General features: G+C 44.7%; 1 protein-coding gene across 2 annotated transcripts in view; it reads right to left on the bottom strand.

Moving 5' to 3' along the window:
* VPS54 (VPS54 subunit of GARP complex) overlaps positions 1-8,140 on the bottom strand; it is a 46,960-nt gene extending 38,820 nt beyond the window's left edge. For both annotated transcript variants that reach the window (XM_082276859.1, XM_082276860.1), the window contains exons 1-2: positions 8,074-8,140; positions 7,644-7,727 (exon numbers count right to left, since the gene is read on the bottom strand). The gene's annotated coding sequence lies outside the window, so the exon portion shown is untranslated. The remainder of the gene's footprint in view (positions 1-7,643; positions 7,728-8,073) is intronic.
* Between the last annotated feature and the right edge of the window lie 8,149 nt (positions 8,141-16,289).

Genomic DNA, 16,289 nt, shown 5'->3' with positions numbered 1-16,289 from the left:
CTTTCCATCTGTAAACAAAACTGCATTTCCATCAAAGTATCAGACAGTAGTAAACTGCACAACTATTAGAGGTTTGAGAGTTTATTAAAATTGCACAGCTCAAGGAGTGCCTGTTCAAAGGGACCGATCTGGATCCATGCCTTTAAGGAGAAATTAAATGCATCCAGCAAGATCTTAGCGTTTAACTACCAACCCTTAATGGACACTTAAATTACTTACTACTCTGTGAAGGAGCACAAAAAGATTAAAGGCCTATTTTATCTTCAAGTGCTAAAGCAGGCACCAAGGGATGGCTGTATCTCACTGTGTCAGCTTCCAGCAGCATCACATACATTAAAAATCTCATTTGGAAAAGAAAAAGGTTCTACTTTCTAATCGAAGTTGAAAGTGTCCTACAAAACAATTCTAAGAAAGATGTTCAGCTGTAGCAGAGCATCCCAATCAAGAGGCCCATACTAAGAAAAACTTACTAGTAGACATAAAAAATGGGAGCAGTCAGAAATAGATAAAAAACCTTTCCAGACATCTGACAGATCTTCCTTAAATACCATGCAGCATTAATCTCTCTCCCACAAAAGCCCCACAAACCCTTTTCTCTACTACTTATATTGCATTTTGATATTCTTATGTTCTTCCCTTGACATTTCCAAAGTAACTTCTTCATTAAGCTCTTCCCTACTGTTTTGGGGTGGTTTTGTGAAAAAAAATCTAGTATATGATGACAAAACACTGTCATTTTGGCATTCTTAAAAAACACATCCAGTGCTATGTTGCCATGACCAAATCTCCTAAAGGCATACAGTAAATTTATCTGCACTTGGAATTGCTTCAAAGTGCTGTATTTGCAGTTTTTCTCCTGAAAAAGCCTCTGTAATATGAGACAGAGTCTGCTCTAGCCAGATGTATGAGCAACTAGGGCAATTTGTAGAAAGGACTGAAATCCTGTAAATCTTGCAAGCTGGTCTTTCATCAAGCCTTTCTCCTTTCCCCACAATGAAGTACTATCTAAAAAGATTGTCTAGGATATGAATTGTCGCAACTACATAAATCTGAGTGGAGAAAATACTATCTGTGTGATGCTAGATTTAAAAGAAATTTAAAAGACAGTTTAAGGTTCAAGAGTAGCTCAACACCTCAGCTTTTCAGAAACGAACTCTACCTACTCTTGCACAGATATTTTCCTTACTTGTCACCATAAAATATTCACCGCAAATCTTAAAATAGAATGAAAAGAGTATAATAAAATATCAGTGCAAGCAGTAACCTTCATACTATTGAGTGGATTCATAAGAGTTCACAGGCAGAGGCCTTCTTAAGTGGCATGCAATCTGATGCTGTACTAAATTATTCATAGCTAGAAGCTATTCTAGTATCCTCCTAAGTCAGGACCCTATGGATAATTAACCCCAATGAACAGCCACATTTGCACAGGAAAAAACTCATCTCTGTACTGCCCAAAACCAGGCATTCCTCAAAATGCAGTCCTTAAACTGGCCAACAAAGTATAACTTCAGAAAGAGAAAGAAAACTGGACAATACTACCTGCATTAAATCCAAATTACAAAGGAATATCTGCCAAACCCATATGAAGATGAAAATCCCGCCCTACACTCATCTCTGTACACTAACCTTTCCCACAACTGAAAAACTTTAATTTGTTCACCAACAGCAGCAGTTCCTTGTGCTCCACTACTAATTATTTTATAGACAAATAAATCTATAACCAGCCCCCTAAACCAACATTTTAAAATGTGCAATAATATATAAATTTGCTGATTTAAACATACCAAAAAAATGAAACCCAGTGTAAACACAGAACACAACTTCTGCAGAATATTTTACTCATTCAACTTTCAAATGCAAGTGAAAGGCAGGTAAATGCAGTTAACTGCACTAACTGTGCAGAATGACAGGCAGGTAAATGCAGTTAACTGCACTAACTGTGCAGAGTGAATTATGAAATGCTGAGTCCCCTGAGTCTCTTACTTAGAAGAACATATGGCTGTAGTAAGAATATGCAACTGTGTAACTTCATGACATCAGTGTTTAAATGATATACAATTAAAATGGATTCAATCAACTGTGTTCTCTCCAGTAATCACCATAATTTACTCACATTTTGTCTTGCAATGTGTATTAAACTAATGTAATTTAAAAAACCCTTTAGAGGTTAGATACAAGAGTAATGACAGAAGCTGGAATCTCTAGGCTTATAGCTTTATTTGCAACATGTCTTCAATATATTACATTTATTTTGTACACACTGTATTAATTTCCTTAGTTAAAAAGATTATATTAAATTACACCGTCACTGTAATGACTTAATACCACTGAAGTTAAGCCAAATCTGCCATGGCAACAATGAAAATAGCTTTGATGATCTGAACTGACAGTATTCTTACAGTCTGAGCACATGAAGAGCTATGCTTCAACCTAGAGCCTCCTCTTTAAAACCGTTCTTGTTCAGTAACGTGCTCAGCAAGTACAATGTGACACAGCTGTACAACACAGCAGGGAACAGAATACTGTGGTGACGAGAGTAATAACCACACTGGGATACTGCCCAGTCAGCGAAACAGCAGATCTGTGAGTTAGCAATGCATTAATCACATGGGGTTTTTTCTGAGGTGACTACACTGTGACTCTTGAGTTTCACACCCGAGGTTTCAGCTGTTAGATGAGAGCACAACAAACAACAAAGCGTATTACTCAGAAGTAATTGCACAGGGTGGTTGTAACTCTGGAGGATGTGCTTGTTTTTCTAAGTATCAGGACTTGTACAAAACTTCTTCAGAAACTGCCTTCCTATATTCTGAGTGTAATTATTCACATACTTTGTTTTTCCAATATAATTCACAGAATCTGCTCTCCAATTTTTATTTCAGCTTCAAAAACAGTGACATCTAAGAAGAGACACCAAGTACCCAGGGGAAAGAACCCAGTGTTCCAACTGAACATACAAAATACTGAGCAAGATTCCCCTTCAAGCATTCCCCACTGTCCACAAGCCACACCTGGACACCAGCAGGCACTTTTCAAGGGCTATGCTCTGCATCCCAAAGGTAAAGCAGGAGAAGTTTCTCTGTGAACACAAATGGCATGCTAAAGTCCCTGCTGCTTTTCATGACTTTGGCAACAATAGAGTGAAATGAAAATATTTCAAGCACTTCTCTAGCTACCCAACATGCTTTGGAATAGAAAACCATCAGAAGCCACCCACAAATCAAGCTAAGGCAAGATACTGCACCATTTCTAAATGATATGATAAATACCAAAGGTATTTAGTAAAGAAAAGCATACCTGAAACATAGCTAAAAGATAAAAATGCACAAGGGACTCCTTCTAGGACCTCAACAGCTAATAAACGGCATGTTGTTATTGGCCTAATATATTTACTCTGTCCTCAAAAGTTTCGCTTTTCCTATCCATTATTACGCAGCTCTTTTTGCTAAATCAGGATTTCACCCTGTAACAGGGAAACCATGGTAGGAGCAAAGCACACAGCACCTTTGTAAGACAATGTGAGCCAGACTGCACGAACGCAAGCTTTCACTTTTTTTTTCAACCATCTAATTCCTCAGGCTGAAATTTCCATGCTTGTCCCTGGTGCCCTGAGACAGACACCCCCATTGCAGCAGGGGAGCCAAGGTTAGCTTGGAGCAGAAGCCTTTAAGCAGTTTCAGAGAATGAGGTTAAAGCTCATTCAGGGAACTGTTCTGTTAACCCAAGCTCTTTCTGAACATCTATTTCCACCCTGGGGTTTCAGAGGAGGAAGCTGATGGCTGTCACGGGAATGACACGGCCAGAGGCAGAGGAAAGCTGTGACATGTCCCCATGGAGCACACTCCAACATGAAACCTCTTCACACAACTTAGAGAGGAGGCTGTGTCAACCTGGCCTTTCTGAGAGCCTAATGAATATCCGTATATTTGTATTCACAAACACGTATTTGAGTGCATTCTGCACATCCCAACAGTACCCCCAACCTCATGTTCTCACACTGAGGATGTACCTTCTCTGCAAAGTTAGCATGACTGATGGCCATCCAGATTAGCCTTGCTGGGATGAAATCAACCCAACAAGGAAGCAATGTATGAGTTATCTGCATTTCTCATCAGCCCTGCTTAGCCACACGTGCTGTTACGATCCAGCAGATTCCGTAATTCCTCAGACTGTGCTACTTCCCCAGCAAACTGCATAACAGGGACTGTGGAAAAGCAAGAGCACTTGAACAGCTTAGAGAGTAATGCCACCACCCTGCCCCTAAATAGTCTCTTTCATAAGGCCATCTCAAAACACTCTCCTCAAACAGGGAAACAGGCAAGAAAAAGCAGTAGTGACTCCAAAGAAAGAACGGGACAGCTGCATCCCCACTGCAAAGCACCATGGGTAGCCTGCAAGACCAGGATAAAGGATCTGACTTTCATATTATTACATTTTGTACTGGTTTCTTTTGCCCTTCCCAGCTGTAGGCACATGAAGAGCACATTAAAAAAAAAAAAAAAAGTTTTAGCTGAGCTTCATTTCTTTAAACACAAGAATAAGATCCTCTGAAAAGAATTACCCCAAAATGTCCCATCACTGAATAATGTCTTGCTACTTAAAATAATCCACAAGTGTAAACATTTTGTCAAAAACTGGAAAGCAATTTATCTCCTTTTAGACAAACTATTTGGGAAGTAATATTTCACTTTCATTCAGGTACCAAATAAACAATTATATGAAACATCTGTGATGTACCCACTGGGGCAAATGCACCTCCTCGCACCTGGAAACCCAACTTCCCAATGCTGAACACTAACTGGAAATCAGAAGGCAGCTTCTGTGCTGGAGAAACAGACATACCTACAGCTGTTTAAGTCATTATGCACCACATTCTTCCACAGCAGAAGCATCAGAATCATTCAGAAACAATCATCAAAGCAGTAAAAATACATGTCAGAAAAGGCCTTGTGGTTAGCTGCTCACACTATCACACAATATGAGAGTGAAGCCTCTTTGTACCCTTTTTACCAGGCATCAGCATTACAGTGTGCATTACCCCTTTGGAAAACGGTGAAATACGAGCATCTTACAGAGCTCCAGAGAGGTCCATGCAGCTGAACAAAGACCAAGGAGACCCAGCAGGCATTCCTGCCACGAGTCTGTCAAAGGCAGACACTGCGGAGCAGTGACGTGTGGAGGAAAGGCAGAAGAACTGCACCAGCTCCAGCAAAAATCCCAGCACTGAGGTCCTGACGTGACAAAAGGAGTCGGACAGACGCTCACGGCATGTGCGTCAACAGCACGATTCCCTGCACAGCCCCTCCACTTGCCATCCTCAGCAGGGCTAGGCTCCACTCCTTCATCAAAAATAACTTCCTAAAAGTATGACTTTTCATGGGAATCACGTCTTTCCAAAGCCTTACCCAAGTCCTGAACTTGCAATGGGTATGAGGGAGCCAAATAAAAATATTTCAGACACGCATAAAGCTGTGACCAGAGACTATCAAAAGGCAGGCCCAGGGCACCTCATATCAAGTCCTGACACAGGATGCCAGTCCAATGTCACCCTACAGGGCAGGTACTCTGCAAACAAGACCATCCAAACTTTAACTTGGTGAGCAACAGAGCGTGCCACCCACATTTGCTGATAGTCCTTGTGGTATTAATACCTGCCCAAGAATAGATCAAACAAAACTGATCACTCCTATTCACATCACTTCCTTTGCATCCCTCAAATAGCTCCCATTGACAAAAAGAATAAATAATTCTATGGCATAAAACCCAGTATGGTTATGCTACACCTAGAATGCCAAAAACCAAAAGGAAGGCCTTACACTGCTGCTTACAGTGACTGTGTAAAACTGATGGAAACTCTCTAACATATTGCTAAGTGCCAGATATGCTACTCCAATTCTAATAATCTATCCCTAAACACACACCCACACGCATCCAAAATGGCCCCTTTTTTCCTTTTTATTTAAGAACCAAATTGATAGAAAAAGGCTGGGATATTTAAGCTATTAAGTATGAGTACTTTGGAACATCTGATCAGTACATGGATCTGTCAGTTTTGACTACGAGGGAAACACATTAACAATTCTTTACCTTCTGAAGAGAATACTCAGGTGGTTTTCTTTAAATCTAGGTGAGGTGGGTGCAAAAAGTTAAAAATAAGAAGACAAAGCCTAGATTTGCTGGTAAATATGATTTGGACTTAATCATATGAAGCCCCAGAACTACGTACATAGGACATCCACAATCATGCTCACCCGCTCACTCTTCCTGCTCCATTCATAAAACAAGACAATAAATAAACAAAGTGTGAAGAAAAAAAAAGAAACCAAAAGAAAATTGTGAGCCTCCCAGCTGGAAGGATAATATGATGTTCATGGCCCTTCTCTCTTCTTGAGACTCAGAGATCCTTATTTTCCTCAAACTCTGGAGAAGGAAAGCAGAAGTGGCTTCTTCACAGAGCTGCTGCCCCAAAAGAAGAAACGGTACCTACATGATTCCATTTCCCAACCTCTTCCTGCTCAAACTGCCAAAGAGAAGCCTGCAGTCTGCTTTCTCCACTCTTTCTAATGGCTCCTGACATTTTCCACGCAAACAATATCCCCGTTCAACCTTGGAAATGTACATCTCCTTCTCCTCCCATGAAGTTTGTGCTTGTCAACAAGGCAAGATTCCTACACACATGCCAGACTCCCACTACAGAGAAAGATGGTGCTGAAGACAGAGGGACACTCGGGACAGATCCTGTTACCAGCAAATCAGATGGGAGAGGTAGAGATGCTTCTCGCTGTGCAAACTTCTGGCCTCACTGGTGAGGCTGCCCAGGTGATGTACAGTGACTTGTGCATGAAGAGCCATAGATCTCCTGTCAATTAATCTATTTTAGGCACTGTTTTCCTACCCAACGGAAGCACCAAGGACTTCAAGACGTTTTGTCTGTACTACAGTTAGTCAGAGTCACACTGACTCTCAGCCCAAAACAGTAATTACTGCAGCCACTACAATAATTAACATACTGCAGTTGTGTTTTTCAGTAAGACAGCTATTTCTCACAGGGTTGCACAGCAACAGCTCCACAAGTCCATTGCACTTCTCATTCGGGACTTCATCAGTACAGGTAAGACAGTGAAGTCAATACACCACCTATGCTAGAAACTCAAAAGAATAAATACATGCAGATCTGTAGCCCAGTAATCACTCTGATGCACTTTAAAACAGGCATTTTATACTTTTTTACACTTGATTGTGATAACTCTATGTCCTGTAAGAGCAATCCTAAGTATTTAGAAAATAAAAGAAAAACAGAGAAGAAAAAGAGAATCCGCAACATACTAAGGCCCAAACTGGACAGTCAGGGAGGAGTTTCTGTTGGGAGCGTAGAAGATTGGTATTTTACATGCACATGTATGTATATCTCAACATCACATACCGTCTTTGAAAAATTACAGTAAGGAAATGCAAGAAGTTAATTTTCCCATCACTCAATTTTAGGATCATCTACAAACCCAGGAACCATCGCATTCCCAAACGGCTTATGGAACCAGCAAGCCCTTTAGCGCTCCACATCCCAGTCCATCCTGGCTGCCATGCGCCAGAGGAAAACACCAAATACTTGCTCTAAACGTTAGCTCCCGCGCCGGCCATACCTTATGGAGAACACGCCAGGAGTATCTCCCGGAGGCCGTCGTCATATCTCTCCCCGTGGCATCGTCGGGAATGCTACCGGGGACCTGCGGGACAGTGACCGCATGAGGGAGGCCCGGCCTCACGCCGACACCTCCGCACCCTCCCCGCGCCTCCCGCCGGGCACCGCCCGCTGCCCACCGGGGGGTTACCATGGAAATTCAGAACGGGGATTTGCAGGAAAGGAGGAAAAGCGGGCCGCGGGCAGCCTCCCCCCCGCCCACCTCCCCTCGCGTCCCTCCGCTCCGCCGCCCGGCCCAGGCCGCCCGGGCCGCCCACACAAAGGGCGCCCGGGGAAATTAAACTTTCCCGGCCGCTCCCCGGGGGAGCCCCGGCGGCGGGCGGGGGCGGGCGGCGGCGGGGCCGGCGGCGGGCGGGCCCCCCGCGCTGTACCTGCGGCGCCGGGCGGGATGCGCGGCCTAGCGCGGCTCCTCCGCCGCGACACGTCGGTGCCCCCGCGCAGGGCGGCGCAGGAAGGGCCCGGGCGGCGGCGGGAGGAACCAGGCCCCGCCTCTGCCACCGCCCGGGGGAGGAGCCGCGGCCAAGGCCGGCGGAAGGGGCCGCGCCGCCGCCGGGGCTGCGGTTCTGGAGCGCGGGGAGCCGTAGTGCCCGCGTCCCGGGCCGGCATTTGAGAGGCCTCGTCACCAAACCCCCCGCGGGCGCTCCGCAGCCGGTTTTACTCAGATTTATGTTTTAGGCTGTAATTCTCCGCCAGGCTACAGAAGATGCTGAAATACAGGTTTAGATCGCAGTGAAGCGATAGCAGCTTCACGCCTGATGGTGCCTCGAACACGCTTAAATCCTCGGCCGTAGCTCTGTGGCAGTCAACAAAACACAGGGAAACTCGGATTAATGAATAGCAGCAGTTCCGGCTGTATTTAATAAGAGAAGCATGTGGCTGTGGGCTGTGTGAACGCACCAGTGTGGAAGTCCATGCGTTACACGGGTTCACGCCTGGGCTTGCAGCTCTCTAACTCATGTTTGTGTCTGGTGCTGGCCCCAGACAGACTGGGCTGAAGATGTTTTGCTCCTTGGTGGTCAAGGTGGCAGAGGTTTGTTCAGTACAATTTGTTTTGTAGACTCAGCCAATAAATGCTAAGCAAGTATCACCAGGATCAGGGACGCCTTGATGACTTCCTTGAGAGACGTGTCTGACGTGACCAGTGTTCACCCTTTGAAAAGATGAGTTTAAAGAGCAGAAAATGTGATACCACCGGAAAGAAAGACTAGTTTAATATTACTATTACTATTTCTACAGAACTCTGGACTTCGGTGTCAGTGGTCATCCATTATACCTTCCATAGACATGCTTTAGAAAATAAAGATGTACCTTCTCATACTTGAAAATCCCATCCTTGGCTTTCTGGAGTTAATATTGGCTTGGCACAGCTCAAACAGACTTCATTGGAAGCTGGAACAACAAAAGCAGTCAAAAAACACAACTATGTTAAATATTAAATGCTTGTTAGGAAGCCAATGGGGTTTTCCCTCCAGCAACCTGTAAACGTGACTCACAATATTTTTATAGCATATTTTCCACTACCTGGCAGAAATCTCTTTGTGCCTTACAGCCTCCTCTCTGCTCAGACTGCAGACATACATTTGACACACTCCTCATGGGCAAAACATGGTGGTTTGGGGTTTTTTCTGTTTTTTTTTCCCCTTGGGGATCACATTAGTTGGAGACAGTCTGTCTCTAAAATATGACACAACAGCAATAAAGTGAGCAAAGAGATCATGGACATAATGTAAAACTGATTGCTGTGTATTGATCCAGACTGCAGAAGGACTGAGTTTGCAGAATTCAGTCATGTGGATAAAGGTAAGGAAGTTGGAGAGGCTGTAGGAGGGAGGTGGTGTTAGTCCTGTCCTCCTCAGGGGTTCTGCTTTATGTTACTTGCTGTTGACCCAGACAAAAGTCCTCGGCTGTGTGGGTTGAGGATGGCATTCCTGCCAGCTGCTTGGGGGTATCTCCATGGCTCCTTCAACCACTCACAAGTAAGTTGGAAAGTTTGGATTTGTCCAAACGGAGTTCCCTGTTTGCTTTCAGTAGTCTGACCTTCTGGAATTGGACCTGAGAGTATCTACAAAACCACTTTCCACTAGCAAAGAGACAGATGGGAGGGGAGAGGCAAAAGGAAAGGGAATCCCCAGCAGAGAAGCAGCTGTGTGTGATTAACTACAGACACTGGTTTTGAGGGGAAAGCCCTTCCCACAGGCTTAGTGGTAAACCAATTTTCCCCTTTCTAGCCCTCTGGGTCAGCCTGAGGCTGAAGGTGAGTCCTGCAGCATGGATACAATTTTCCATGTCTCCCGTGTATGAATCATGGGTTGGTCCACTCACTGCTGAAATGTGTCCAGTCCTGGTCAGCAAACTGAGCCAGAGCCAAGTCTGGCTGTGCAGGACTGACCTCAGTGCTCAGCTGCTGAGGTTCACAACAGTGTTCTTGCATTGTCTTCACTGAGTCAAGGAGCTATCCTGCCAGGTTCATTTCTGAATTGCTCAGAGCAGCCTTAAGAAGAATGTTTGCATCAGTTGTTTAGCATGAAATGACCTTTACCTACTGCTGGATCACCCCTCAGTTGACATTTGCCCAGGAAGCCCTGATCTAACTGAAAACCTCAGGTCTGTGTTTCTCTTGCACCAGAGAGGTACTTTCAAAGCCAGTGATTAATTGTGTCAGAGATGCAGGGAAAAACCATACCCCAAAGTGACATTTGAGCACCCTTCCATGACCTTTAATGTTTTCCAGTTGCAATGAAAAGAGTCTTGTTATCTGCTCACACAGGGAAAGTAACAAACTGTTTGATTTTCTACCTTATGCTTCATTGACGTTTTCTCTGAGCTAAATGTTGTTACTCTTCTGCTGTGTTTTGTATTAACAGCAAAGCCCTCTGTTCCCCTTGGGAAAAATAAACTAGAGCTGCATCATCTTTGTGGATCAGAAGGAAAGGCTGACAGCCATGGGGCTGCCTCCTGCTGCTTGCTTTTCTGTCACCTTTCTGCTAAACCCTGTGGTGGCAGTGACAACACCAGTCCAGCCTGAGAAACCTCCTCTCCTCCAGACCGTAGGAGACTCGGTGGGTGATTTCTGGAGACTTTGAGAAGAAAGGCTGGTTTAAAGCACAACAAAGCTCCCCAAGGCACGAGGCATGGCTGGGCTTGTGAGCCATGCTATTCTCAGCCTGAACGCGCTCTGTGGGTTAGAACAGCCGTCGCTTCACCAGCAGAGCTGGTGAGGTGAGGAAACTGTGAGTCAGTCAACCATAGTTCACTCGATCTGTTGTCTCTCTACCTCCTCAAGTACAGCTTATGTCCATAAAGTCTGCTTTTATGGGAGCATTTCAGTTATCTGTGCTTCCTACTGATTGCCAAGGGCCACGTCAGCTCTGCAGGGTAGCGTGACTCAGCCCAACAAACACCCTTACCCTGGGCACACAGGACAGAGTCCCACAAAGGCTCTCCCAGGGAAAAACTCCAACCCCAAGTAGCTTTAGCCAGGAAAATCTTTCTACTGCTACTTTTTCATCTATGTGAGTTAAATTGGCATTCCTACAAAACAAGAGAAATATGACAGGGTTTTTTCCTACATTCAGGCCAGCTCAGGAGTCTTCTGTGGAGTCTTCCTGGAAAAGAAATGGGAAACAGTGAGTTTTGTGCTGTAGAAAATAAACAGTAAAAAGAACAAAGAAGCTCAATGTTTTCCCAGATACAAGAGACAAAAAAAATAAGGAAATGCTTATTACTGCTCAGTGGCAGAACTAGCAGCCAACTATTGTAAAAGCTGAGTCATCTCTAGGAATATCTGGGCTTCTTTCTTGGGATGTTGCAGTATTTTAGAAGGTCCTTGCATACAGGATCCTGGTACCACTGGCTTTCAGTTTTCCACAGAAAACCTTTGCTCGGCTTGTAAAAAACCAAAGAAGGTACTGCAATTCGTAGGGAATGTGAGGGAAAATAGTGATTAGATGTAATCAGAGGGGCAGGTCCCCCAGGAACCCTGAGTGTAGTGGATAATCTTGTCTCTAAAAGAGTAGCATTAAACAATGATAAGAACAACCAAACTTCGAGGAAAAGCTCTCCTTGGAGGAAGCAAGGGATATAAAAGAAATATGTAAAATAATGAACACTGCAGAGAAGGCAGATGGATAGTTTCTACTCTTCTTGTCTTAAGTAATGTGAAGGGATATTAAGACTGAATATTTCATGCCAGTAGCAGGGAACATACTTCCAGGCCTTGTTTAAGTGGAGCATGGTGCTCAGTGCCACGAGGAACCGTTCAAGACAGGAGCTTAGGAACATGCAGAATGGGCTGGCAGTTTTACTGGCTCTCCAGATTAACACAGATGACAATTTTGAAGATTATTTTTATCATGTCAACCAAATACGAACTGGCAGTCCTTGGGCTCAGACCTATGTAGAGAAGACATGACTGGCCCACCTCAAGGGCCACCACCTGACATGGCTCTTTCTAGGACAGTTTCTTAACAGACTCCTTCAAGACACTGCCATAACATAAGGACAGCCCATAAAACTGGGATGCCAAGTCTCTCCTGTTGCTCCTGAATGCCCTGGCACATATTCCTCCATGTCTGCAAGGGTAGCAGAGCTCCTCCTGGCTCCAAGTCATTCCTCAGCACCTTAGACATGCCACAGATGTGGCTGCATTTCACACAGTTCTTGGTTCTCTCAGTCTCCAGCAAAGAGGCTGCAAAAAATTAAAAGCTCTTTCTTCTGTATCTGGAGTGAGCCCATGTTATCAGATAGCAGTTTATTCTGATGGAGTACATTAATACCTGAGTCATCAGGGACTCTGGCTTTCTTTACATCAGCTTTCCAGGCTAGTTTTGCTATGTGCAGTGCTCCCTTTGAATCCAGCCACGGCCACTCCAGCATTACAAAAAGAGGGATTCTGGTGGGATGCTTTCAGGAAAGTGTAATGGAAAACAGTCTGGTCCAAGCAGCACCTCAGGCAAGCAGAAAGCTCTTGTTTCTGAGATTACATGTGAGTCAGAATGTGCAGTTTCAAAGTGATGGTTGGAAAAAAAAAAAGAAAAAAGTGCAGAAAAAGCAGACCAAGCTGGTACCAAGGGAGCAGGGCTGGCACCTTAGTGGCTTTTAAAGAGAAGAATTTGATTCTAGATACCACAGGGTTCAGTACAAGTTTTATTTTAAAGATCAGAGATAAAGGCCCTGAGTTATAGATGTTTTTAGACTTTGCTCTGCTCTACGTTGCAAGATCCGTGGGTAGAGGGCACAGCCAAGTTCACTTGTTGCCTGTGTAGGTATCACACACATAGTGCTGAGAGGAAAACCACACATTTTAGAATTCTGTGACTGAAAGACTGTGGAATGATGTGGGTGCCTAGATTAAATTGAGGAAGCAGCACCCTCACTGCAGGCTGGCCCAGCCAGCAGCTTTCTGAACGGTGCCTCAGTCCTGTCTTTGACCCAGGGTTTAAAGCAGATGGGAAGACTTTTTTCCTGTAAGGGCATGCTCGGTAACAGCCGTCATTAGGAGAGGGATCTCTGTGAAAAGCATCACCACGTCTTTAAGTGCAGTTTGTGTTCGCTTGTTTTACTTTGCTCCTACCCTGGGCTCATCTCAGCTTCAACGCGACTGATGGCATTTAAGTCAGATGTATTTCCAGCAACCGCTTTGCAATACAGCAGATGGCAGCCTTTCCCCAGACTTCCAGAAATGAGGAGTACCTGGATTTCAGACAATCGTGTCTTTTCTTGTCCCCTGGTGTCTAGCGGCCAGCAGAAGGCTCTGTAGGAACCCAGCAACTGATTCAATGCGGCTAGAAATAGACAGAACACTATCATCACCTTGCATTTGGAGAGCTTGGCTTCTCACCAGAGGGTGACCAGCTCTTGCACCACCTCTTTATTCACCTAGGACGGTGTTTCCTATCAGGTTTAGCTGCCGGCTCCAAGAGAGCCCGGAGGTGTAGCCGCAACCCGACTGCACTACGGCGGCACAGACACACACACAGGCGCAGGCAGCCGGGCTGCCCTCCTCACCCGAGGGAGCCCTCCCTGAACAGGGTCTGAAGGACGCAGGCAGAGGCAAAAAAGGGAGAGGGGGGGGGGGGGAAACTCCCCGTGTAAGTCCCATGCAGAAGGCTTACTAACGCAAACAGCGGAGGAGGGGGGACAAAGAGCCGAGGAAAGAAGGGTGTCCAGGGATTTTATAGTGGGGATGGGAAAGGCGGGGATAAGGGATACAGCCAATGGGATACTTGGTAGGAGGCGGCGTTGAGGGTAAGGGAATCAGCGGGAGTAACACATACGAGGGACTTAGCCAAGGAACCAATGGGGTGTCGAGTACGACAGAACTTTCTAGAATTAATACATATTAACTTAGGGGTAATGAATATTAACAAATTTATACATAAAACAGGGAGGGGAAAACACGAACCGATCATACGAAATACGTAAACTGCAGAACTGGGGATTATGGGCTTTCACCCTAACTACCGAGTGAGGCATTAAGCTTTGGGGCCTGACCACCACAGCTTGGTGTCTGTTGGCTCTTCAGGGATCAGGGTGGCTGCAACCACCTACAATGCCACAGTTTCCCTTCCAGCTTATATCAGAGTTTGACACTGAAGCAATTAAAAATCCACGCTAATTCATTTCTTCACCTTGACAACAACGCATAACAGAAAACACATCATACTCAGTGGGGAGTGTGTCAAAATCAAAGTCACATTTCTCAGTGCTTGACATGCTGTATTAAAAAGCACCTCTGTTAAGAGACCTACGCAGCTGGCTGAATAAACTGTGGTGTGGGTGAGGCCTCAAATTACTTCATCTGCTGGTGACTTTTCAAAAGAGACTCAGATATGCTCTGTGGATTCACCCAGCCCTGAAAAGTAAGGAGAAAAGTGATCAGCACTCTTCTGTCCTGCCCCTTTTTGTTCCAGAAGAGGAATGCTTACTGGGACAGGGGTTTTTGAGATGACCACAGCCAAGCTCTTTCTAATATCTCCTGGATCCTTGGAAGCATTTCTTATCGCCACATAGCAACTCCCTCGTCCAAACTGTGTTTTTATACCTACCTGAGTGGTATTAGTCAGGCCTAGGGGTCTGTTTCACAATTATGAGAAAGATGCAAAGATGTCTTCTTCTGTGAGATTGCTCCTGATGGAAACACAAAAGAACACAGATTTACTTCTACACAGGCTCTGCTTTCAATTTCTACTTTTTATCCTGCTTCTGTTCTCACAAAACATGTTAATGGCATCCAGATGCTTATTAACACGCTTCATAGTAAGAACCAGAGACAGGAAATACAGGCCAGATGAGGAAGAGAAGAGCTTAAACAACAGCTAAGAGAGCTGAGAGGAATCCAGACTCAGCAGGGCCAAGTAAAATTTACTCTGGAGCCTTCAAGAAACAAATCAAATGGTTGTCAAATGAATGACACTATTATAAATTCCAGGGAACAGAAGAGGTCCCACAGCACCAAAAAACCTATTAGCAATATTTAGGGGGACATCCAAATACAGCATTAATTAATCTTAAAGAGCCACATAAGCCTTAAAGCAACTGCTAGGGGCTTAAAAAACCCCAGGCTGCGTCTAATCAACTCCATTTCTCTCTTTGATAAGGCAGCTGGCCCGGCAGCTGGGAAAGGAAAGGCATGGACGTGCTGCATCTCCCCTTGAATCATGCTGGGTGATGCAGCCACCAAAGGAAATGGTCCAGACAGCATTGCTGTGAGGTGAACAGACAGTGGAGTTATTTATGCTCAAGGTGTACCATCTATCACATCCCCAGCTCTGTGTCCCATCAACCACTGCCATGGGAACATCAGCTCCCAACATCTGTCTGAAGAGCTAGGAGACTGGATTTCTGTGCAGATAATACCACGTGGGATGGGAGACACAGGGAGACAGAGTTAACTTCACACAGGAAATCACCGTCATTGAGGAAATGGCCCCAATTCCCTTTGCTATACTCAAGGTCTTGGAATTCAAGAGCATCTTTTCCTTATAGGACATGCATACAACTCACCCCCAGTTCAGCTTTTAATGAAAAAACCACTTAAAATACTCTTCTACCAATCTACACAGCCCACAGAGCCTGCTGCAGCCTGCTGCTTCCAGCTGTCCCTCACAGGAGCCTTCTCGTCCTTTGAAAGCTGCCCTCTTCTTTCCCAGCTCTGTAGAGAAATCTGGCTAACGAGGAATCTCGAGGCCATTCCACTGCCGTTCTCCCATCTTCCTGGCTGCATTCATTATTAATAGCTCCTCATTAAATTTTAATAAAATGAATATCAGAGGTTTAGGGCTTGGAAGGCACCTTTCCTCCTTTTTTTTTCCCTTCCAGCTCTATTTGTTGGACAAGTTCATTCAGTGTCACACAGGGGAAGGTGCCGATCAATACCTTTTGAAGGAAGCTGTGTTTTTGCTTTATTCCCAAACTCTGCAGAAGTGCCTGGAATACTAAAGCTTTCACTTTGAGTTGTTTCTTTTTCTTTAAGAAAGCAAACCCCAAACAGTTGATAGGTATTTGGTCCCAACTTGCTCTTCAGTTTACTTTAGTAGATACAAGTTTATGAATTCTACAGTTTTATAGTAGATAAGAGTTTATGAGT

The sequence above is a fragment of the Coloeus monedula genome (genome assembly GCF_965178545.1).
Source record: "Coloeus monedula genome assembly, chromosome: 2".
Lineage (NCBI taxonomy): Eukaryota > Metazoa > Chordata > Aves > Passeriformes > Corvidae > Coloeus > Coloeus monedula.
This window is presented reverse-complemented; position numbering and strand designations above follow the sequence as displayed.